Below are 23,181 nucleotides of genomic sequence, written 5' to 3' on the forward strand. Positions count from 1 at the left end.
GATGGTTTTATAAAGGGGAGTTTCCCCAGGCAAGCTCTCTTCTCTTGGTTGCCACCATATGAGACTGTCTTTCACCTTCTGCCATGATTGTGAGGCCTCCCCAGCCACGTGGAACTGTGAGTCCCTTAACCCTCTTTCTTTTTCAAATTGCACAGTCTCGGGTATGTCTTTATCAGCAGCACGAACACAGACTAATACAGTTCACAAGGCACCAACATGCTCTTCTGGAACCACTGGGGCCCATAGCCTGGCTCTCATTTGGATTCCATAGGATCATTTGGTGATGTCTGATTTCTACTAAACAAGTTCACAACACAGACAAAACCAGACTTCCAGATTTGGAAAGAATCTTACGAATACTCTGAAACACGAGTTCCCCAGGATGTTAATCATTTTTCCTTGGGGGAAAATGTCCATGATCATATAAGTTTAGGAAATGCTAGGATAAATAATATTAAGCATACTTTTCTTACTTCAGAATTTCCCAGTCATACCTAGTATTCTATATGAATCACAAAGAGAATCACAAACTATAGGAAGTATCTCCAAAAATTACTTGGCCATAAAATCCTTTATGCATTGAACACCTTTTAAAAAAATTAATAGTGTGTGTATGTGCAGTTTTCGATTTACAGAAAGTTTGGACAGAAAGAACAGAGTTCTCATATATCTTTTTTTTTTTTTTTTTTTTTTGAGACAGGGCCTCACTCTGTCACCCCCAACTGGAGTGCAGTGGTGCCATCTCCCCTCACTGCAACCTCCACCTCCCAGGCTCAAATGATTCTCCTGCCTCAGCCTCCTGAGTAACTGGGATTACAGGTACATGCCACTATTGTCCGGCTAATTTTTGTATTTTTAGTAGAGGTGGGGCTTCAGTATGTTGGCCAGGCTGGTCTCAAACTCCAGACCTCAAATGATCCGCCCGCCTCAGCCTTCCAAAGTACTGGGGTTACAGGGGTAAGCTACAACACCCCCAGCCACATATATCTTCTTAACCTTCCACCACCCCTAGTTTCCCACTATTATTAACATTTTGCATTAATGTGGTACATTTGTCACAATGAATGAGCCAAGATTGATGCATTATTATTAACTAAAATTTCATAGTTTACATTAGGGTTCACTCTTTGGGTTGTACATTCTATGGGTTCCGTCAGTTACATAATAACATGTATTCACCATTACAATATCATATAGAAACAGAATAGTCACACTGCTGCAGGTGGATGCCCAGTTATTCTAATAGACTGGGTACTTTGCTAAGACTTTTATTCTGAGAGGGACAGTTGGGGGAATACTGACCGAATTTCATGTTGTAATTGTACAAGAGAAGAAATTGATTTTCTTCACAGAGAATTGATTTTCTCAAGGTCACACAACGAATGCTAGCTAAATTGAGAACGAACACTGATCTACAAATCAGAATTTCAATTTTAATTTTTAATGGAAGCTGTCTTTTCAACGAGCAATGTACTTGTATGTGTTACCTGGTACCTTCTAAGTGAGAAGGTGGTTTTTCCATACAGATTAAATAATCAGAGGGTTATTTGGTGAAACAAAGCAAAAAGATTAAGAGAGTCTTGGAAGATATTTCATGCAGGTTGTGAGGTAACCTGAACATTTTTCCTACTTTACTATGTACTCCACTTTTCTAGTAACATAAATGATCATATCTCTTAGGGATGGTGTCTTTTTTCAGTCACTAGATACACACACACGCACACACATGCACACACATTCACTGTTTTATTTTCTTTGTCCTTGATTAAACATATCACAATACTTGTATATCATTATGCTGATACATTCAACATTCAGTTCTAAGCTCTTGTTCTTTGACAGGTGCTGTAAGAGGGGTGGAAATTTCAGGAACACCTGCACTTTTCTTGATAAATGTTTCAGAGATTCTCCCATGCCTTTTATAAACTTTTGGAAGCTTTCAAAATTTTATCTTTTATGTTTGGTTACAGAGAGTTAGTATGTTTACTTTATGTTAATTTTTCTGACATTGTACCTAAATTCCAGAAGTTACTGCTGTTTGGGGCTGGGTAATCAATAGGGACTGTCAACAGAAATCATTTAGCCTTCCCTTGGTTCTAACCACTTTCCCCAAATACATTGTCTCTATGAAGTCTATGCATGTAATATCCCACATGCCTTATTGTAGGTGATTCTATTTTCATAGGAAGCAGGTAATATAAAACATTCTAACTTTGGGAGGCCGAGGCGGGCGGATCACGAGGTCAGGAGATCGAGACCATCCTGGCGAACACGGTGAAACCCCGTCTCTACGAAAAATACAAAAAAAAATTAGCTGGGCGTGGTGGCGGGTGCCGGTAGTCCCAGCTACTCGGGAGGCTGAGGCAGGAGGATGGCGTGAACCCAGGAGGTGGAGCTTGCAGTGAGCCAAGATTGTGCCACTGCACTCCAGCCTGGGTGACAGAGCGAGACTCTGTCTCAAAAAAAAAAAAAAAAAAAAAGAACCATTTTAAAACTATTTCTCTTTCTATTCCATTCAAGATTTTCAAATAGGTGAAGCTACAATTAGGACTGGCTACTTCAGTGAGTATATTACCCTTTGAAGGGCAGGATTCACCCAGGTCATCTTAAGATAGAATAAATCAGCTTTAGAAAGTGAGACCTTGTTGTTAGTCAGAGGGGAGCATTGAATTACTGCCTCTACTGGACATCACCTCTCGGGGCTCATTACTTTTCCCAGAACCCAATTATCTTACCACGTCACAAAGTATTTTACTTAGTCATTAGATGTTTGAATTACAGAGGTAAATTTTTCTATTATTTACAGACAAAATATGGAAGGGTAGACAATCTGGAAAGAGAGGTAGAACAGAATGTTTCTAAATTTATACTATTGACGATAATAAAACTTCAGAGAAAAAGAGCAAAAATCACCAAATTAAAAACAACAACATGAAATCTGCTCCAATCAATGAAGAAACACAAATGTGTTAAGCGTCAAGACAAAACCCTGCCTATCGTTGATGCTCAATCAAAATTTGTGGAATTGAATTGGCTTTGTTAATTCAAGGTTGATTTATCTAATGAGACACTGGAGGGCTGCTATTATGTCTCTGTAAAGAGAGGTAGTTACACTTCAGACAGCAGAAGTGTGGAAAATCAGGCTGATGTGGTTGTTTTGTTGTTGTTGTTGTTGTTGTTTGGTTTTGAGACAGGGTCTTACTCTGTCACCTAGACTGGAGTGCAGTGGTGCAATCACAGCTCACTGCAGCCTCTAACACCTGAGCTCACTGATCCTTCTACCTCAGCCTCCCGAGTAGCTGGGATCATAGCTGCGTGCCATGATATCCGGCTAATTTTTATTTTTTAATACGGAGAAGGGGTTTCACTATATTGCCAGGCTGTTCTCAAACTACTGGGCTCAAGTGATTCCTCTGCCTTAATTTACCAAAGTGCTGAGATTACAGGTGTGAGCCACCATGCCCAAGGCTTTTGTTTTCTCAATTTTGTTTTAATATTAAATTCTAATAAACTTTTTTCATTATGAAAATATTCAGGCAGGCATAAATGTAGAAGAATTAGTAGCATGGGCCCGCGTTATAAATCAGCCAGCTTCAACAATTGTAAATACAACGTCAATTTTGTTTCATCTACTCTGCCTCACCCACTACCCCTTACTGTTTTATATATACACATATAACTTTATTGAGCTGGAATTTACATACCATAAAATTCACCCACTGCACTGCATAATTTAACGCTTTTTAGTAAGTTTATAGTTGTGCAGCTATCATGAAAATCTGACCTGAGAACATTTCTATCATCTACCTAAAAGTTCCCTGTGTTCATTTGGAGTCAATCCCCCTTTTGACCCCATACCCAGGTAACCACTGCTCTGCCTTCCATCTCTATATATTTGCCTTTTGGGGACATTTTATATTAATGCAATCATACAATATTTCCTGTTTTCCATATACCTTCTTTAATTTAGCATGTATCTGAGACTTATCATTTTCATGGCCTGCATTAGTAGTTCTATCATTGCCACATAATCTCTCATTGTAAAATTAGGCTAGATTTGTTTGTCTAGTTAACCATTACTGTACATTTGTTTCCACTTTTTGGCTATTATGAATAATGCTGCTAGAAACATTAATGCCTAAATGTGGAAAAGTACTTTGGTTTCCCTTCTAGACACCTAGAAGTGGAATGACTGTGTCCTGTTGATGGCAGCAGCAGGCAGTCCTGAGGGGCCGCTGTCGTCGCGCCGGCTGCAGCGGGAAGGCACAAGCGGTGGCGGCAGGAGCGGCTATAGGAGCAGCAGTGGCGGCGATGGGACCCCTGTGCCACGCGTCCCCTGTGCGCCGTGTCCCCAAGGCAGCTGACTGCACCGCCCCCACCCTCGTGCGGCAGGGTGGATCCGTCCTGGCGGGACCCCCTCCACTCCCCACCCCAGGCCCGGAGCCTTCTCCACTCTGGACCCTGGCCACTTGCCACCGTTGTCGCCCGCCGCCGCTGCGGGGAGGTGTACGGAGGCGGCAGACGGTCTCGGGAGCCCGCCGCCCTGGGGGCTGCAGTGATGGGGCCGGGCTGAGTCACCTGCCAGCGGGGTAGTAAGGCAGTCGGGCACGGAGGGGCGGGCCTCGAGGGGACTTCACGGGGAGCTGGGCATGGGACGGTGCCGCACTTGCACATTGAGTTCCGGGGCCAGGCCGGGGACATGGAGCTGGGGCCGGGCTTCGGGGCCGAGGCAGGAAGTGGGAGCTGCACCCTCTTCGGGAACCCAGCCAGCGGCCAGGCCACCGCGCCCACCCGGCCGATGGCACCGGGTTCCTGCGCTTCGGGAGGAGGCTCTGCGCGGGACTGCCCGGGTCCGCCCAGCATGGGAGTGACCGCCGAGCCTGACGCTCTGGAAGGTTGGGCCTGGGGCGCGCAGTCTACTCCGGAGGCTTTCCCACTGGCCAGGGCTTCGAGCAGGGTGAGAGGAAGCTCCGGGTCACTCCCAAGTGCTGGCACCACAGGAAGAACTTGTGGCGACATCACCCCTGCCCCAGGTGCCACCTTGGTGCAGTGAGGACCTGGAGCCCCTGCACCAGGCTGTGAGGAGACTTGACCAGAGCTGCCTGAATGCTCCACGGAGCAGGTGGGAGCCCACCCTCCCAGGTGCAGGACCCTGGAGTCTCTGCACTCTGCACCCTCGGGGGCCCAGGGGCCTCTCCTTGCCCTTGCAGGCTCCTGGGTATCTGCTCCTGCTGCCTAGCCTCTCCCCACTCCCAGTGCCTGCTTGGATCTCGGAGCAGGGTTGGGGCCGAGCCCCAGCACTCACACAGCCCGGCTAGGTGTGTGCACACTCGGGGCAGTGCTGACATACCAGTCCCCTGCCACCTCGGCCCGCTTCGGACCTTGGGCACCAACAAGCACTTTTTAAAAATATGCTTTAAGTTCTGGGATTCATGTGCAGAACATGCAGATTTGTTACATAGGTATACACGTGCCATGGTGGTTTGCTGCATCCATCAACCCGTCATCTACATTAGGTGTTTTTCCTAATGCTATCCCTCCCCAGCCCCCCACCCCCCAATAGGCCCCGGTATGTGATGTTCGCCTCCCTGTGTCCATGTGTTCTCAATGTTCAACTCCCACTTATGAGTGAGAAGTGTTTGGTTTTCTGTTCCTGTGTTAGTTTGCTGAGAATGATGGTTTCCAGCTTCATCCATGTTCCTGCAAAGGACATGAACTCATCCTTTTCTATGACTGCATAGTATTCCATGGGATATATGTGCCACATTTTCTTTGCCCAGTTTATCATTGATGAGCATTTGGGTTGGTTCCAAGTCTTTGCTATTGTGAATAGTTCTGCAATAAATATACATGTACATGTGTCTTTATAGGAGAATGATTTATAATCCTTCGGGTATATACCCAGTAATGGGATTGCTAGGTCAAATGATATTTCTGGTTCTAGATCCTTGAGGTATTACCACACTGTCTTCCACAATGGTTGAACTAATTTACACTTCCACCAACAGTGTAAAAGCGTTCCTATTTCTCCACATCATTTCCAGCATCTGTTGTTTCCTGACTTTTAAATGATCACCATTCTAATTGGCGTGAGATGGTATCTCATAGTGGATTTGAATTGCATTTCTCTAATGACCAGTGATGATGAGCTTTTTTTTCATATGTTTCTTGGCCACATAAATATCTTCTTTTAAGAAGTGTCTGTTCATATCCTTCACCCACTTTTTGATGGGGTTTTCTTCCTGTAAATTTAAGTTTCTTGTAGATTCTGCATATTAGCCGTTTGTCAGATGGATAGATTGCAAAAATGTTCTCCCATTCTGCAGGTTGCCTGTTCACTCTGATGATAGTTTCTTTTGCTGTGCAGAAGCTCTTTAGTTTAATTAGATCCAATTTGTCAATTTTGGTTTTTGTTGCCATTGCTTTTGGTGAATTAGTCATGAAGTCTTTGCCAGGACCTATGCCCTGAATGGTATTGTCTAGGTTTTCTTCTAGGGTTTTTATGGTTTTAGGTCTTATGTTTAAGTCCTTAATCCATCTTGAGTTAATTTTTGTATAAGGTGTAAGGAAGGGGTCCGATTTCAGTTGTCTGCCTATGGCTAGCCAGTTTTCCCAGCACCATGTATTAAATAGGGAATCCTTTCCCTATTCCTTGTTTTTGTCAGGTTTGTCAAAGATCAGATGGTTGTAGATGTGTGGCATTATTTCTGAGGCCTCTTTTCTGTTCCATTGGTCTATATATCTGTTTTGGTACCAGTACCATGCTGTTTTGGTTACTGTGGCCTTATAGTATAGTTTGAAGTCAGGTAGCGTGATGCCTCCAGCTTTATTATTTTTGCTTAGGATTGTCTTGGCTATACAGGCTCTTTTTTGGTTTCATGTGAAATTTAAAGTAGTTTTTTCTAATTCTGTGAAGAAGTCAATGCTAGCTTGACGGGGCTAGCATTGAATCTATAAATTACTTTGAACAGTGTGGCCATTTTCAGGATGTTGATTCTTCCTTTCCATGAGCATGGAATGTTTTTCCATTTGTTTGTGTCCTTATTTCCATGAGCAGTGGTTTGTAGTTCTCCTTGAAGAGGTCCTTCACATCCCTTGTAAGTTGTATTCCTAGGTATTTTGTTCTCTTTGTAGCAATTGTGAATGGGAGTTCACTCATGATTTGGCTCTCTGTTTGTCTAGCATTGGTGTAAAGGAATGCTTGTGATTTTTGCACATTGATTTTGTATACTGAGACTTTTCTGAAGTTGCTTGTCAGCTTAAGGGGATTTTGGGCTGAGACGATGGGGTTTTCTAAATATACAATCATGTCATCTGCAAACAGAGACAATTTGACTTCCTTTCTTTCTATTTGAATACCCTTTATTTCTTTCTCCTGCCTGATTGCCCTGGCCAGAACTTCCTATTTAACTTCCTATGTTAAATAGGAGTGGTGAGAGAGGGCATCCTTGTCTTGTGCTGGTTTTCAAATGGAATGCTTCCAGATTTTGCCCATTCGGTATGATATTCGTTGTGGATTTGTCATAAATAGCTCTTATTATTGTGAGATACAGCCCATCAGTACCTAGTTTATTGAAAGTTTTTAGCATGAAGGAATGCTGAATGTTATCGAAGGCCTTTTCTGCTTATATTGAGATAATCATGTGGTTTTTGTCATTGGTTCTGTTTATGTGATGGATTATGTTTATTGATTTGTGTACGTTGAAACAGCCTTGCATCCTAGGGATGAAGCTGACTTGATCATGATGGATAAGCTTTTTGATGTGCTCCTGGCTTCTGTTTGCCAGTATTTTACTGAGGATTTTCACACTGATGTTCATCAGGGATATTGGCCGGATATTTTCTTTTTTTGTTGTGTCTCTGCCAGGTTTTAGCATCAGGATAATGCTGGTCTCATAAAATGAGTTAGGGAGGAATCTCTCCTTTTCTATTGTTTGGAATAGTTTCAGAAGGAATGGTACCACCTCTTCTTTGTACCTCTGGTAGAATTCAGCTGTAAATCCGTTTGGTCCTGGGCTTTTTGGTAGGCTATTATTACTGCCTCAATTTCAGAACTTGTTATTAATCTATTCAGGGGTTCGACTTCTTCCTGGTTTAGTCTTGGGAGGGTGTATGTGTCCAGGAATTTATCGATTTCTTCTAGATTTTCTAGTTTATTTGTGTAGAGGTGTTTATAGTATTCTCTGATGGAAGTTTGTATTTCTGTGGGATCAGTGGTGATATCCCCTTTATTTTTTATTGTGTCTATTTGATTCTTCCTTCTTTTCTTCTTTATTAGTCTGGCTAGCAGTCCATCTATTTTGTGAATCTTTTCCAAAAAACAGCTCCTGGATTCACTGATTTTTTTTGAAGTGTTTTTCATGTCTCTATCTCCTTCAGTTTTGCTCTGATCTTAGTTATTTCCTGTCTTCTGCTAGTTTTTGAATTAGTTTGCTCTTGCTTCTCTAGTTCTTTTAATTGTGATGTTAGGGTGTTAATTTTAGATCTTTCTCACTTTCTCCCATGGGCATTTAGTTCTATAAATTTCCCTCTAAACACTACTTTAGCCGTGTCCCAGAGATTCTGGTATGTTGTGTCTTTGTTCTCATTGGTTTCAAAGAACTTATTTATTCCTGCCTTAATTTCGTTATTTACCCAGTAGTCATTCAGGAGCAGGTTGTTCAGTTTCCATGTAGTTGTGAGGTTTTGAGTGAGTTAATACTGAGTTCTAATTTGATTGCACTGTGATCTGAGAGACTTATTTTTATGGTTTCCCTTCTTTTGCATTTGCTGAGGACTGTTTTACTTCCAATTATGTGGTCAATTTTAGAAAAAGTGTGATGTGGTGCTGAGAAGAATGTATATTCTGTTACTTTGAGGTGGAGAGTTCTATAGATATCTATTAGGTCTGCTTGGTCCAGAGCTGAGTTCAGGTCCTGAATATCCTTTCTAATTTTTTGTCTTGTTGATCTAATATTGACAGTGGGGCGTTAAAGTCTCCCACTATTATTGTGTGGGAGTCTGGGTCTCTTTGTATGTCTCTAAGAACTTGCTTTATAAATCTGGGTGCTCCTGTATTGGGTGCATATATATTTAGGATAGGTAGCTCTTCTCGTTGCATTGATCCCTTTACCATTATGTAATGGCTTTCTTTGCCTTCTTTGACCTTTGTTGGTTTAAAGTCTGTTTTATCATAGACTAGGATTACAACCCCTGCTTTTTTTTTTTTTTTTTTTTCATTTGCTTGGTAAATCTTCCTCCATCCATTTATTTTGAGTCTATGTGTGTCTTTGCACATGAGATGGGTCTCCTGAATATAACACACTGATGGGTCTTGACTCTTTATTCCATTTGCCAGTCTATATCTTTTAATTGGGGCATTTAGTCTGTTTACATTTAAGGTTAATATTGTTATGTGTGAATTTGATCCTGTCATTATGATGCTAGCTGGTTATTTTGCCCATTAGTTGTTGCAGTTTCTTCATAGTGTCAATGGTGTTTACAATTTGTTATGTTTTTACAGTGGCTGGTACCAGTTTTTCCTTTCTATATTTAGTACTTCCTTCAGGTGCTCTTGTAAGGCAGGCCTAGTGGTGACAAAATCTCTCAGCATTTGCTTGTCTGTAAAGGATTTTATTTCTCCTTTGCTTATGAAGCTTAGTTTGGCAGGATATGAAATTCTGGGTTGAAAATTATTTTCTTTAAGAATGTTGAATATTGGCCCCCACTCTCTGCTGGCTTGTAGGTTTTCTGCAGAGAGAGTCACTGTTAGTCTGATGGGCTTCCCTTTGTGGGGTAACCCGATCTTCCTCTCTGGCTGCCCTTAACATTTTTTCCTTCATTTCAACCTTGGTAAATCTGACGATTATGTGTCTTGGGGTTGCTCTTCTCAAGGAGTATCTTTGTGGTGTTCTCTGTATTTTCTGAATTGAATGTTGGCCTATCTTGCTAGGTTGGGGAAGTTCTCCTGGATAATATCTTGATGAGTGTTTTCCAAATTGGTTCCATTCTCCCCATCACTTTAAGGTACACCAACCAAATATAGGTTCTCCTTTTCACATAGTCCCATATTTCTTGGAGGTTTTGTTTGTTCTTTTTCGCTTTTTTCTCTAATCTTGTCTTCATACTTTATTTCATTCAATTGATCTTCAATCTCTGATATTCTTTCTTCCACTTGATCGATTTGGCTATTGATACTTGTGTATGCTTCACGAAGTTCTCGTGCTGTGTTTTTCAGCTCCATCAGGTCATTTCTGTTCTTCTCTATTCTGGTTATTCTAGTTAACAATTTCTCTAACCTTTTTTCAAGGTTCTTGGCTTCCTCGCATTGGGTTAAAACAAGTTCCTTTAGCTCAGAGGAGTTTGTGATTACCCACCGTCTGAAGCCTACTTCTGTCAATTCATCAAACTCATTCTCCATCCAGTTTTGTTCCCTTGCTGGCGATGAGTTGTAATCCTTTGGAGTAGAAGAGGTATTCTGGTTTTGGGAATTTTCAGCCTTTTTGAGCTGGTTTTTCCTCATCTTCATGGATTTATCTACCTTTGGTCTTTGACGTTGGTGACCTTTAGATTGGGTTTTGTGTGAATGTCCTTTTTGTTGATGTTGATGCTATTCCTTTCTGTTTGTTAGTTTTCCTTCTAACAGGCCCCTCTGCTGCAGGTCTGCTGGAGTTTGCTGGAGGTCCACTCCAGACCCTATTTGCCTGGGTATCACCAGTGGAGGCTGCAGAACAGCAAAGATTGCTCCCTGTTCCTTCCTCTGGAAACTTCTTCCCAGACAGGCACCTGCCAGATGCCAGCCAGAGCTCTCCTGTATGTGTCTGTCAACCCCTGCTGGGAGGTGTCTCCCAGTCAGGGGGCACGGGGCTCAGGGACCCACTTGAGGAGACAGCCTGTCCCTTAGCAGAGCTTCAGTGCTGTGCTGGGAGATTCACTGCTCTCTTCAGAGCCGGCAGGCAGGAACCTTTAAGTCTGCTGAAGCTGTGCCCACAGTTGCCTCTTCCCCCAGGTGCTCCATCCCAGGGAGATGGGAGTTTTATCTATAAGCCCCTGATGGAGGCTGCTCCCTTTCTTTCAGAGATGCCCTTCCCAGAGAGGAGGAATCTAGAAAGCCAGTCTGGCTACAGTGGCTTTGCGAGCTGTGGTGGGCTCCACCCAGTTGGAACTTGCTGGCAGCTTTGTTTACACTGTGAGGGGAAAACTGCCTATTCAAGCCTCAGTAATGGCAGATGCCCCTCCCCCCACCTAGCTCAAGTGTCCCAGGTCAACTTCAGACTGCTGTGCTGGCAGCGAGAATTTCAAGCCAGTGAATCTTAGCTTGCTGGGTTCCATCAGGGTGGGATCCACTGAGCTAGACCACTTGGCTCCCTGGCTTCAGTCCCCTTTCCAAGGCAGTGAATGGTTCTGTCTCGCATTTCAGGTGCCACTGAGGTATGAAAAAAACTCCTGCAGCTAGCTCAGTGTCTGCCCAAATGGCCACCCAGTTTTGTGCTTGAAACCCAGGGCTCTAATGGTGTAGGCACCCAAAGGAATCTGCTGGTCTGCAGGTTGCAAAGACTGTAGGAAAAGCATAGTATCTGGGCTGGAATGCACCGTTCCTCAGGGCACAGTCCCTCATGGCTTCCCTTGGCCCAGGGAGGGAGTTCCCCGACCCCTTGGACTTCCTGGGTTTGCTTTGGTTCACCCTCTGGGGGCTGCACCCACTGTCTAAACAGTCCTGATGAAATGAGCCAGATACCTCAGTTGGAAATGCAGAAATCACCTGCCTTCTGCGTTGATCTTGCTGGGAGCTGTAGACCAGAGCTGTTCCTATTCGGCCATCTTGTCAGCCACCTATATGACATTTTTTTCCCCAGTCATCCATTGATGGTTGATGGACCCTTAGGCTGATTCTATATTTTTGATATTGTAAATAGTGCTGTGAGAAACATATGAACGCAAGTATCTTCTGGATATGACCTCTTTTTAAAGAACTTGTATCTTTGTTTATCTTACTTTATCAAGGGCCAGATCTTTGATCTACCAAATTTATATTCTGACTGAAGTTATCTTATACTCCAAAACTGGTTACTTCAGTAACTAAAAGTTAGTAAAATTCATCATTTAGAGGAATGTAGACCAAATTTGACTCTTTCCATTTTTTAAAAAGTCAGTTTGTTGATCTCATGTAGGAATCTATACATTAATGTTAATAAATTAATTTACTGAGGCAGTTTATTGAGAGACACTAAAAGCTCTCTTCAGTGAAAGACATTTGTTTGCCCTCATAGTGTCTGTGCATCTGTGCTTTCTGCACATAAAGTCTATGAAAATTTTGTCCAAGCTTTTAATGAAGAGGCAAGACATTGTCTCCAAATGTGCAGTCTCTGAAAATGATCATCTTCTCTTTCTTGAGAGGAAGAGAAATCTTGAGTAGTATTAACTCAAGTTTTATCCCAAGCCACTTTTAACACAGCAAGCAGTCATTGAGATCTACAAGCATCAGGTTGATTTGCTTCCAAATCAACATACTTCTGGAGCTAAAAATTATGGGGACAAAAAGATATTGTGGTTTGTTTTATCTAGTCTTAGTTATTTTAAATATATAGAGCAAATAGGATTTATCACCACACAGATGTAAACATAAGCAGTAATACATGCACCCTATTTATTGAATTATCTTAATAATAGTTTATAGCTTAAATGTCATTTTTACATTCTTTTTCTTATTTCTTATCATAAAAAATACTTTGAAGTCAAAAAGGAAAACATTCTTTTTTTTACTTTAAAAATCAGCACCTGAGTGAACCCCAGAGCAGTTTAGCAAGACATCCAAAGGCAGATAGCTGGTAAGTGGCAGAATGGAAATTCAGATTCAGAGCTCGGAATCACCACATAATCTGGAAAGTTGTCATTCTAATAAATGAAAAATATGACTCTGAATGTTTGTCATTATTTAGCCTGGCTCCTAAAATACAGATTCACTTTCTAATCCTAATAAAATGAATACCTTTAGACTGTTCATTAAGGAACCTTCAGGGGCATCTCAACAGTATCCTGGATTAGAAACAAGTTCCAGGAAGAATTATCTTAGAGTTACAGGAGCCACAGGTTCAAGGAATGGGCAGCTGTTACTGCTTTTGCTAAGTAGGTCCATGGAAGGCAGGTTGGGTTTCTTGAAGGAATAACTGCAGTTTACCAATTGCCTCCCAACTGAGCATTATTATACAACAGTTTGCAGGAAAACAGACACATTTCTTCTTAGCTAAATTACTATTTGTATTTCCTATCAGCCTTAAAGTAAATAAATGCCATTTAGTGACTTTTCATGAGTGACACCAATAATTTGGTTGACATAGTGAAAACAACATCATAAAAATAGAAGTCAACTCAATTGGAAGAGTAGAAAGAGGCTAGAGATGAAAACAGTGAAGATCCTCTTTGAAATGCTTGCAATGTAGTTATTGGTGATGAAGGAGTTAAGAATACGCCATCCCCAAAATATGCTGCTCTGGCATCATGATTATTGCTATTCAAGGTACTTAAAAAACAGTAGGTGCAAAAAGATCCTTCTGACCATTTTTGTGTTTCTTAAAAGCAGGAGGCGGCATTCCCATTTGAAAGATGAGCTCCCTATAAAAGCAACACTCTTATCATCAAGAATAGAAAGTTGAAGCCGAGAGAGCTCCACAAATTGACCTTGTTAAACTAACACTTATCTTCTTAGTCACTTCTTTACCCAATTAACTACCCTAGCCAAAGCCCCTTTGCCTTATTATATTTGCAACAGTATTCATTGTCCAATTCAGTATACAAGTGGGTGACTCTAGCTGCTTTTTGGGGTCTTCATGTTCTTATGAGGGCTTCTGTGTCATGTAAACTTGTATTAAATAAATTTGTATGTTTTTCTCCTGTTAATCTGTCTATATCGACTGAACTTTAGGGTCCAGGCAGAACCCAAAGAGGATGGAGGTGGAGTTTTGACTCCCCTACAGCTAGCTGAATGATCAAAATTGAAGATATTCCATGTTCTTTCTGAGTTTCTTTGAAATTAAAAACGTAGACAACCACTCAACTAATATGTCAGCCAGATATGTTTTCTGTCCTTATTGCCTTACTGATGAAATTGCCTTTATTCGTAAAAAATAAATGTGGGAGTCTTTTTTATTTTTTTCTAATGACATTAACTTGACATTTACCTTGGTGCTCTTGGGAACCATAAATGGGCCCTGTACTACTTGTTACAGAATATAAATTCCCAGAACTACAAGAACACCATATTCCTCAAGTTACTGAAGAATTTCATGATCCATGTAATGCAAGGTTCTTGAGAACTTGGGCTTTTTTGACTTGATGGCCTGACTGATGAATGTCTCACTAGGAAGGAATGTTTGTTTAAGGCAGTTTTCCTGATCACATAAAAATATCAATAACCCCTGCTGGTAGTATGTTCTCCAAACTCAGCTGCCTCTGTGGGAACAGCTATTTATATGCATTATAGGTAATTTGCTTTTTAAAGGGAGTGAAAATTATCCTTCTGATATGTGCAATTCTAATCCTTGGGCCTGGCAATCAAGAAGATGGTTCATGAGAAGTATCCCTTTCAGGTACATATTTATGACAAGAAATATCCCTTGGGAGATGTAAGATGTTGATGTGAAAATAATGGCTTTGCCAGTAGAAGGCTTTCTTCACCCAGTCATCTCCTCTGCCACTTTCTTCTCGCTGGAACTCGAAGTGGAGTGTGGCACCTGAACTGTAGGTGTACCAGATACTCCAGATGGGGAAAAGGTACAGCTGAAGTGGGAGGTGTTTTTGAGCCAGCCCCTCTTCAGCCACATAGACTAGGTAAGTGGGTGGTTCTATCTATGGCTCCAATGTGGTGTTTGTCACTGTTTGCCTTGTGTTCTGGTTTTTGGTGATATGTCTAGATTCCTTTTGTAAAGCAAAAGTTGTGTCCAGCAAATCTCTGTATTCCCCCAAACACATAGGACAGAAGCACTATGGAATATGTTCAGGTCTATAGAAATGGAAGAAAGGAAAGGAGGAAAAGAGAGAAAGAGAGGTGAGGAAGAAGGGAGGGAGGGAGGGAGAAAGAGAAAGAAGGAAGGATTCTATTGCTGATAGAGCTAAAGTTCCACTTTGGTTCCCATACAAACAAATATTTCCCAGAATTTTTCTAACCTGTCATAATTCTTGGGTTCATAACTGAGAAATTCATATATTCCAGTGTGTTAGATTTTTAGTACATTTTAATAATTTTTAACATAGGTAAAAAGAAAAGATAGAAAACTATACTTCATTTCTACCAATATTTATAGAATAGCACCGTGTGGTGGATGTTGTACTAATAGTAAACATTAGCAAAGATACATTCAATCACAAATAAATTTAACAAAAATTTCTTGTGCATTTAATGTGTTTACTGCTCCTTTTGTGGGGAATACAGCAGTTAACAAAACAAAGTCCCCATCCTCACGGTCAGGCCATGTGGTTAGGCTCACCAATGCAGCCTTCAAGGAAGTGATGCATAGGGAAGTGGTTAAGATGCACATGTGCTCTCTACATCCTGTCTTCTCTCCCTACTGGATGTCAATGAGACATCAGAAGGCATCTGTGTCAAAGATGCAGACCATCTGTCAGCCTTGATCTCTCAATGACTTTAGGGACAAGTCTCACACCCACCCTCTCAACAGAAACGTCTGCATCAAACTCTAACATGAACAACATATAAACTTTTACTATATTGGCTCCTGAACTTTGAGAGTTTATACATTACAGCATTTGTTGACCCTTGTCTACTGTACTCACTCAACCCCACTCAACCCCACCAGCCAGGTGAACTCCTTTGAGACTTAGTTTAGGTATCGCCTCCTCCAAGGAAACCTTCTGATCACTTTACCCCTTCACTCACCAGACTAGTTTTAGTACTCCATTTAACACTTCCATATTTCATTTATGAGTTGCGTGTGGTTTTAAAAAATTATGTGTATGTTTTTTGTCTTCACTAAAATGTGACTCCTTGAAAGAATAGACTATTTCATTCTTCTTTGCCTCTCCAGAGCTTAGGACACAGACAGACATAAAGAGGTGCAGAAGAAATATTTGTATAAAATATAATAGGTTTTATTGAGGACATAGTTTATGCTGGAGGATATAGTTTAGAAGACAGATGACTGAAAGGCATATTTGAAAATTTAAAGTCCGTCCCCTAATACAAAAACAGGGAAATGCTGTTTTAAACTGAAATGTGGAAATAATAATTGCTTGGAAATTTCTTATGGATCTGAAGCTCCATGTAAGACTTGGAGGCCAATATTAAAAGAATATTAAATAGTATGCATAGATTTGTCCAACCATACTGTTTTGAAAGGTACATACTGTGACAAGAAGCCTACATTTCCAAGAGCTACCTAATGATAGTCTTTGAAGTCAAGCAAACTTACCTTCAAATCCATCTGCTAACTACACCTTAGGCAAATTACATTCCTTCTCTGAGCATTAGTTTCCTCTTTTGAAAAAGATATAACTCATTGACCATGTGTATTAAGCTATTCTTGCATTGCTATAAAGAAATACCTGAGACTGAGTAAGTTATAAAAAAAAGAGTTTTAATTGACTCAAGGTTCTGTAGACTATACAGGAAGCATAATGCTGACATCTGCTTGGCTTCTGAGGAGGTGTCAGGAAACTTACAGTCAGGGCATGTATTAGTCTGTTCTCACATTGCTGTAAAAAATACCTGAAATTGGGAAATTTATAAAGAAAAGAGGTTTCATTGGCTCACAGTTCTGCAGGTTATCTATGAAGCATGGCAGCATCTGCTTGACTTCTGGGGAGGCCTCAGGAAACTTACAATCATGGTGAAGGCAAAGGGAGAACCATCACTTCACATGACTGGAGCAGAAGGAAGGAAGCGTGGTGGTACCCGTTTCTAAACAACCAGATCTCATCACTATCATGATGACAGCACCGAGGAAAATGGTGTTAAACCATGAAAAACTGCCCCAATGATCCAATCGCCTCCCACCAGGCCCCAGCTCCAACATTTGGGATTACAATTTGACATGAGATTTGGACAGGGACTCAGATCCAAATCATATCATGGCAGAAGGATAAGGGGCAGCAGGCATGCTACATGGCAAAATCAGGAGCAAGAGAGAGCAAGGTGCTTCACACTTTTAAACATCCAGATCTCGCAAGAAGTCATTCACCATCACAAGTGATGGTGGTCTCGAAAAGTGGTGGTCATTTTTGCAATACACTATATGTAACCATCAATCTGGTAGTAAAAACCACAACCACAAAGGAAGGATTGCATGAATGTGACCACTGGCCTATAAGTCACAGCCCAGCTGCCCACACCATCACTCTGCATATACCACAGCCCAGCTGCCCACTCCATCACTTCACATATACCACAGCAAGTGTCTTAGATTGTGTTTCCCAGAGGTCTGAAATGGAGATTTTGTGCTGTGATTTACTGTGGGATCCCCCTCAAAAAACTCTCTAAAGAATGAGAGACAAAGGATTGGGCAGAGGAAAGAAGTTCAGTAAAGACGTAGTTTCACCTAAAGTATAATCTCAGCCTGATCCCATGGGCAGACAGGCATATGAATGGCACCACAGAGTTGTCCAACTTGACTCAATAGTACTAAGCTTCTATTCCTGTCCCCTCACCATATCAATCAGTCAGTTCTCCTGCAAGTTGAAATGTGTGCATGCCTTGGCCTGAAGGACAGGCTTCTCCCTGGATGTATTCATCCCAAGACCCAACCTTGGCAACCTTCAGCTCTGATCCTTTAACTGAGAAGTGATTCCTTTATAGAGCTGCACTTTCCACTCAAAACAGCATTTATTTTTGCAAGCACTTTTCTAACATAGATGGTAGGCTTTTCCAGCATTTTATATTGGTCTGTATTTATCACATGGCCGCCTATTTTCTCTTTCTAATTTGATTAGCATTTATTACATAGAAAAATTAATATAAATAAAAAAATTTAAATACACTTATAAGAGAAACCAAGGCATGCTAGAGTTACTCTTTTCTAGGTGCATACACTAGTGTAGTTGGGGAATTTGATGTAGAAGAGAGAGAAAAACGTGGAGTTCATGGTCTCACGTGAATGAGTAGGAGGTTTATGGTAAGGAAGAGGAACAATGAAAAGATAAAGAAATTCTGCAACTGTCATGTGGAAAGCACCTTTAAATAAAGAGCAAAAGTGGAATATTTTGTGCAATGTCCTTCTTCAATTTCTTCCTTCGAACTTAAAAAAATGTTCCAATACTCTGACTGCTTTGAGACATAAATAGGGGTGGGGGGGGCGGAGTATGCAGTGGACAGAAGAGATGGGCAGTTAGGATGGGACAACAGCTAAAACTTTACCTAAATCAGGTGCTGGCAAGAGCAACAGCAAGTGTAAATGCACAGACTCAGAGATATTTGGGTTATATATGCACAGGAAGAAAATCCAAATCACCCTTTCTCATAAACTCGAAGTTTTGCATTCCGAGTCTGGTCTACCTGTTTCACTTCTAAACAGAAATAAGTGGTAGAATAAAGTGTTCTGATAGAAGAGTAAATCACAATTCTGTGCTTTGAATATGTGACCAAGACAGATACTGGTACCAGAAGTAGGGTGTTATGTAGCAAACACCTGGAAATGCGGAGCAGCTTTGAAAGTGGGTAATGCATAGAGACTGAAAGAGTTTGAAGGTGCGTACTAGAAAAAGCCTAGGTTGTTGTGAATGAAGGACAATTCTAATGAGGGCTTAGAAGGAGAGAGCTGTAGGAAGAGCCTAAATCTTCTTAGAGATTTTCTAAGTAGTCATGATCAGAATGTTGGTAGAAATACGGACAGTAAAGTTCATTCTGCTGAGGTTTTATTTGAAAATGAGGAATATCTTACTGGAAACTGGAGGAAAGGCCACTCTTGTTATAAAGTGGCAAATAACTTGGCTGAATTTTATCCATGTCCTGGTACTCTGTGGAAGGCAGAACCTAAGGACAATGAACTAGAATATTTGATGAAAAGTATCTCAACAAACCACTCAGGGTGCTGCACGGCTTCTCTTGACTGCTTATAGAAAAACGCAAAAAGAGCCTTTTGGCTCTCTAACCAGCACCATGGCAGTTGACAAGAACAAGCGCCTTACGAAAGGCGGCAAAAAGGGAGCCAAGAAGAAAGTGGTTGGTCCATTTTCTAAGAAAGATTGGTGTGATGTGAAAGCACCTGCTATGTTCAATATAAGAAATATTGGAAAGACGCTCATCACCAGGACCCAAGGAACCAAAATTGCACCTGATGGTCTCAAGGGTCATGTGTTTGAAGTGAGTCTTGCTGATCTGCAGAATGATGAAGTTGCGTTTAGAAAATTCAAGCTGATTACTGAAGATGTTCAGGGCAAAAACTGCCTGCCTAACTTCCATGGCATGGACTTACCCGTGACAAAATGTGTTCCATGGTCAAAAAGTAGCAGACAATGATTGAAGCTCATGTTGATGTCAAGGCTACCGATGGTTACTTGCTTTGTCTGTTCTGTGTTGGTTTTACTAAAAAACACAACAATCAGATACAGAAGACTTCTTAGGCTCAGCACCAACAGGTCCGCCAAATCCGGAAGAAGATGATGGAAATCATGATCCGAGAGGTGCAGACAAATGACTTGAAAGAAGTGGTCAATAAATTGATTCCAGACAGCATTGGAAAAGACATAGAAAAGGCTTGCCAATCTGTTTATCCTCTCCATGATGTCTTCGTTAGAAAGTAAAAATGCTGAAGAAGCCCAAGTTTGAATTGGGAAAGCTCAAGGAGCTTCATGGTGAAGGCAGTAGTTCTGGAAAAGCCACTGGGGACGAGACAGGTGCTAAAGTTGAATGAGCTGATGGATATGAACCACCAGTCCAAGAATCTGTTTAAAGTTCAGATTTCAAATAGTGTCAAATAAAAAGTGCTATTTGTAAAATAAAAAATGCAAAAAGAGATAATTAAAGATGGAATTCATTATCAAAACAGAAATAGAACTTGAAGATTTGGAAAATTCTCAGCCTGGCCATGTAAAGAAAAAGAAAGTGTGTTTTGGAGCGAATATTAAGGGTGTGGCTAAGCAACTGTTTGAAATGGAGGTTAATATGGATAGAAGGAAGCCAGGTGCTATTCACCGAGACAAGGAAAGAGTAATGGCAAAGGCATTTCTGAAATCTTTGTGGATACCCTACTCTCACAGGCCCAAAGTGCCATGGCCTTGCGGGCAGAACAGTTTCAAAAGAGGGACCCAAGGTGCCTGTGGCCTCACTGCCCAGGACCACCTCAAATCTCTGCTCCCTGCATTCTGGTGCAGCATTTCTTGGCTGCCCTAGCTGTTGCTCAAGCCACTCAGCAGGGTACACGCTGTATTACATGGTGGCATCTATGTGATGCTAACTCTGCAGGCACACAGAGTTCATGATCTGTGGAAACATGGCTACCTCCACCTAGATTTCAAAAGATGCCTTGGAGAGCCTTGGAGAAGGCAGAGAACTTCTACCAGGAGAAGACTGCCACTGAAAATTCCCACTAGAGCAATGCCCAGAAGAGGCATGAGGTTGGAGCAACCTATGAGATCTGAGACATGTAGGGCCACCAGTGTGCAGTGGCAGCCTGGGGGAGCCACAGGCACTTGAGTCTAACCCATAACAGCTTCAGCATGAGCTGAGCTCAGGCAATCCATGGGAGTAGGATCCCCTGGAGTCTTGGGGACCCAATCCCTGCCCAGTGTGTCCGGAATAAGGGACATGGAGTCAAAGAATATTATTCTCAGATCTCAAGATTGAATGTTGTTTGCCTTGTTGAGTTTTAGACTCACTCAGGACCTATTACTCCTTTCTGCTTTTCCGTTACTTTTTCTTAGAATGGGAATGCCTATCTGATGCCTGTCCCCCTACTGTATATTAAAAGTACCTTGCTTTATTTCACAGGCTTACAGCTGGAGAAGGAATTTGAATCAGAGAAATCATACCACAAGTTTTATCCGATTTAGATGATATTTAGTTTAGATTTTGGACAGAGATTTTTAAGTTGATGCTGGAATAAGTAAAGGTTTGAGGGGCTATTGGAATGGAATGAACATATTTCATATGTGAGAAGGACACAAATTTAGGGGAGACTGGGGCAGAATGCTATGGTTTGAATTTGCCTGTCTTTCAAAATGTATGGTAAAGTGTAGTCCTCATTGTCATAGTATTAAAAGTGGGTCCTATGGGGAAGTGATTGAGTCATGAGAGATCTGTCCTCACGAATGGATTAGTGCCTTGTCACAGGGGTGGAGGAAACTACTTAGGTCCCTTTTGTCCTGCCATACACAGCAACAAAGCACCATCTTGGAAGCAGAGAGCCACCCTCACCAGAACTGAATGCAGGCACCACAACCTTGAACTTCCCAGCCTCTGGACCTGTGAGAAATAAATTTCTGTTCTTTATAACTTAGCCAGTCTCAGGTATTTTGTCACTGCAACTCCAGTGTACTAAGTCACAGTCTCAGGAAGAAAGCATGCATTCCTCTTTTCTCCCAGTTAGTGCTGCCAGGACCTCCAGAACTCCGGATGGATTCCCCTGGCTGACACGTGAAAAGATTTTTGCTCTAACTTAATAGATAGGACGGACTGGCAAAGCCACAGTTAAATCAGTTGGAGGAGCCACAAATCAAATCATCTTCACAGAAAGGTACAAAGCTAACAAGTCCAAATGTTAATGAGGTTTGGGGAATTTTTTTTTTAGTTGGGGGGGTGGGCATTGTTGTTGCTGTTTGGCTTTCTAGACCAGTAAGCCTGCCAGCAGGAATTGCTTACACACAGCTGTCATTTGGGTTCAGAGTGACTCAGAACACTCATAAAGAGATATAAGCCACACATGCCACCACATGTTTCTGGGCCACCCGTGACACAGAGTATATCATTCATTTTCTGACACTTATTTGCCATCTGCTCAGGGAAACCTCCAGAGCAAATTAGTGTAGCCCTCACTTTCAGACATTAAAATCTACAGTTACGGGCACAGTAGCTGCCCTGTGACAAGCATAGTGTTGGGCATTTAACAAATGTGTTCTCATTTAATTCTCACTACATCCTCAAGCAATGCTCTCCCTTTATGCAGATAAGTTTGTCCAAAGGCACCAGGCATTAGTGGCCAGGGAGAATCTAATCTCAGATTTGTCTGGAGCCCAAATTCACACATTTTTGCAACATCATGCAGAGCTAAGGAGAAGTTTGCTCGCAGGTCTCTCCCCCAGCCCCACCTCCTGGCACACCTTTCCCTGTCCTCTCTGCAGCCTTTCCCAAGCACCCAAGACCCAGGTGTCCACTTTTTGGGCCTTGACTTAGGTTTCTATAAAATAGAGTTTTTCCTAGTCTTGCCTTCTCTCATTTAGGGATATACCCCACAGACCATGACACTATGATATCATTCTCTTCTGTATCCTTGCAGGTCTCTCTAGGTACATGAGATGAGTCACAGTAACCTGATTCACGTCATGGTCTTGATACTTAGCATAGCTTGACATTCAATGCCTCTCAGAAAATCTCTTTGTATTTTAAGAGGAGCCATTATTAATAACTCAAAAGAATGAGTTATGAAAGCACAGCATTATCTAAAATTAAAACACTATATATGAAGGATGTACTACGAATGTAGACTTTTCCTCTTTCTGTAATTTCTCTCATCCTAATCTGGAGGCCCTAGCCTTACTTATAGCAGCTGGTAAGAAATCTTGGCATTTTCCAGTATAATGTAATTTTATTTTTTCTGGTAAATAGCATTTCATATCTCACAATCTAAGTTTTAACTTCTTACCTACAGTGTTTCTTTCCTCCAAACTGTCTGCCTTCCTTATCTTTCCCCATAGATGTGAGTGCACATGGAAATTTATGGAGTCTGTCAGCATTGTAGAAGAGCCTTTGTTTCTTCTCACTGGTTCCTGTCCTCTTCAGCTTGGCATATAATTCCTGAGGGCTGGATACCAGGTTGCTGAAGGATCCTGTCCCTGCCCTATAACCCAGGAAGAATTTCTACTTCCCCTTCCTGTCCAGAAGTAATATTCCCAGGGATCACCTTTTTCTCTCCTGCCCTATGGACTTCAGATATATCTCTCTACCTTTCACTATGGCAATAAATGCCACTGATTTGCTTTAATGGTAGTAAAGACTACAGAGAGACAGAGAGAGTAAAAATAAAAAATGCATTAATATGG

The 23,181-nt window shown here is 41.6% G+C and overlaps 1 pseudogene across 1 annotated transcript; it reads left to right on the plus strand.

Annotated features, from left to right (window-relative positions):
* The first annotated feature begins 19,084 nt into the window (after positions 1–19,084).
* Positions 19,085–19,919, plus strand: LOC104679202 (annotated as a pseudogene). The gene has a single exon (XR_004058868.1). The product of XR_004058868.1 is annotated as a 40S ribosomal protein S3a-like (transcript).
* The last annotated feature ends 3,262 nt before the right edge of the window (positions 19,920–23,181 follow it).

The sequence above is a fragment of the Rhinopithecus roxellana genome, chromosome 8, assembly GCF_007565055.1.
Source record: "Rhinopithecus roxellana isolate Shanxi Qingling chromosome 8, ASM756505v1, whole genome shotgun sequence".
Classification (NCBI taxonomy): Eukaryota; Metazoa; Chordata; class Mammalia; order Primates; family Cercopithecidae; genus Rhinopithecus; species Rhinopithecus roxellana.